We start from the raw sequence: 2949 nt of genomic DNA, 5'->3' as shown, positions 1-2949 counted from the left end.
AAGCATAAACCTATCCAGCTCTCTTATTTCTAAAAATATGACCAAAAGCATGATTTCAAGCTAGTTTCTAAGTGTTAAAGGTTGCTTTTAGTATCAATTTTAAGCATGAAAATAACAGTTTTTCAACTGTTATCAACTCTCTTATTCACACAACTGAACATAAAAACATGATTTCAAGCTAGTTTCTAAGCAGAAAAGGGTGCATTTAGTATCAAAATTACATCACAAATAACGGTGTTTTAACTGTTATCACAACCCCACACTTAGAACTTTGCTTGTCCTCAAGCAAAACAGATTGTAACTCAACTTTTCAGAACAATCACTACAATGACTCAACATTTTTCAAAACTTTTTCTTCCAGGACAAGAGATCACTTCTATCAGCTCAACATACAGATGTCAGTCAAGATGTACAAGTGCCTTAATTCAATCAAAATCAATGTGATGCTCACATACTTCAACAGATACTATCCTTAAGAATGATCAATCAAGCAAGCAAAGATGCAATCAGAAATTCAAAGAACTACTCCTCACCAAGGAAATTGTTTCACTCAAGCACTCAAAAGTATATCACTCAAGCACTCAAAAGTGTATCACTCAACTCACAAGTGTATAGTGATATGTTTTTCACTTTGCTATCACCATGTCACACAAATTAACTTTGCCTTTCATTTAACCACAATCAAACATACTCACAAGCAAGTTGTCATAACAAGGGCTTTTCATGGCTTGTAACTTGGTTGGTCTAAGAAGGAAATTGGTTTTTCTTGTCACCAAAATCCTTGAGTTAAGAGAGACATTTATGACATCACACTAGTGCAGAAAGGGCTTTAGATGTCCGTTCTTTTGGCCGGTTGACGTCCGACGTTCCCTCGACGTCTTTATGGGTGACGTTACTTAGACGTCGGGGGTTCACATCAGACGTCTATATAGACGTCTGGTGTGTCAGGCTGATGACAAATTTATGAACACCGAAAAACGGCGCCACAAACTTGTTTAACAATCGGCAAGTGTGACCGAATAGTATCAAGTAATAAAACAAGGTAAGACCAAGTATCGTTTTGCCAAAGGACTCACGGCCTAGTTTAGCTATATGATTTGTTGATTATTTAAGACTTTAAGAACAAATTGATTTTAGGTTTAAATGCAAGAGACAGTAATTAAACATGTATGCATGAATGTTGATCAATGGAAAAGAGGAAAACAAACACTTTAATGAATTAGATGGATGAGTATGTTGTTGGGGTTATCAATTTCATCTTATCCACTCTCATATACTTTTAGGAATTCATCATTCTTTTCATCAATTGCTAATGCCACTCTCTAAATCACCTTGCAAGAAGGCCTATCCTTAATTACGAGTTCATACAATTCCTAGCATTCCTAGTAATTAGTTCTGAAGTGCAGGAGCTTAAAGGCAACCAATATGCTATTGGGATAAATTCCCCAGATCTAGATTTCCCCGTACGTTCCCATATCGACAAAATCAATAATCGTGGCAATGAATGAGTTAAACAAAGCAAGCATTAAGCAAAGAGGAAAAACCCTAACTAATGATGAAAGAAAGCATGTATCTTAAAATAAGATGTTAAAACACAAATTCCATATATGAGAGTTTCACAAGACTACATTGATTCCCCAACAACAATACAAGGTTAGGTTCGCCATAATCATGGTGAAACTAGATGAATAATAATGAAAGAATGAAAGAGATAAAAAAACCCTAGAAAGAGAAGAGGAGAGCCGTCACCATCTCCCAATCTACCCCCAAGGGGTGAAAAGTGTGTTTCTACTTCCTCCCAGCCAAAGATACAAACCCTAGGACGTCCTAAAGCTTATATATTATTCTAAAATTACAGAAAATTAGGCCCAAGCCCAAAAATAGTGCCGCTCAGCGGTAAACTACCGCTCAGCGGTAAGTGCGTGAGTTGTTTTTCTCCCCTCAGCGGCCTTTTCACCCCTAAGCGGAGCCAACGTGACTGCCTGAGTGCTGCTCAGCGGTAAACTGCCGCTCAGCGGTAGTTGCGACTTCTCCTTTTGCACTTTTTGATGTCTTTTCTGATTCCATCTCTATCCTTCTTCACTTCTTTCACCAAAGTCACCTTAAAACCTGCATAAAAACACTGAAATCAAGCATAAACCTGTCCAGCTCTCGTATTTCTAAAAATATGACCAAAAGCATGATTTCAAGCTAGTTTCTAAGTGTTAAGGGTTGCTTTTAGTTTCAATTTTAAGCATGAAAATAACAGTTTTTCAACTGTTATCACAGGCCGGACGTTCATAGAGACGTCCGGTGTAGACCCTCGGACGTCCATATAGACGTCCCCACGTGCTCGTCTAACGTCCCCATAGACGTCCGTCTCCTCGCTCCCTTGACGTCTACCTGCCTGAATTGTTTTGTGGTAGGGGCTAGGGTTGGACGTCCGTTTGTGCACTGCCAGACGTCTATAGATGTCCGATAGTGCACTAACGGACGTCTACTGGGCGTTTTTTTTTTTAAATTAATTTATTTTTGCAATAAAACCACACCTGAAAAGCAGAAAATTGTCCCAGAACAATTTTGCAATAATATAAATAATCGTTTCATATAAACAAAGTTCTACTTAATGTAAACTATAATCCACTACCAAATTATCAACATAAAACTTAAACTAAAACTAAGCAATGTTCAACAACAAATAAAACTATTCCTAGCTCCATCTTTGCAGAAGATAAGCGGTCCACTCCTGCCTTATCTGTTTAATTGTGTCGTCTGGAATAGTTATAACAGTTGAAAAACTGTTATTTTCATGCTTAAAATTGATACTAAAAGCAACCTTTATACTTAGAAACTAGCTTGAAATCATGCTTTTCTTCATATTTTCAGAAATAAGAGAGCTGGACAGGTTTATGCTTGATTTCAGTGTTTTTGTGCAGGTTTTAAGGTGAATTTAGTGAAAGAAGTGAAGAA

The sequence above is a fragment of the Vigna umbellata genome, chromosome 5 (genome assembly GCF_029865625.1).
Source record: "Vigna umbellata cultivar VRB3 chromosome 5, Vumbellata_1.0, whole genome shotgun sequence".
NCBI classification, from domain to species: Eukaryota; Viridiplantae; Streptophyta; class Magnoliopsida; order Fabales; family Fabaceae; genus Vigna; species Vigna umbellata.
Note: the sequence above shows the minus strand (reverse complement) of the source record.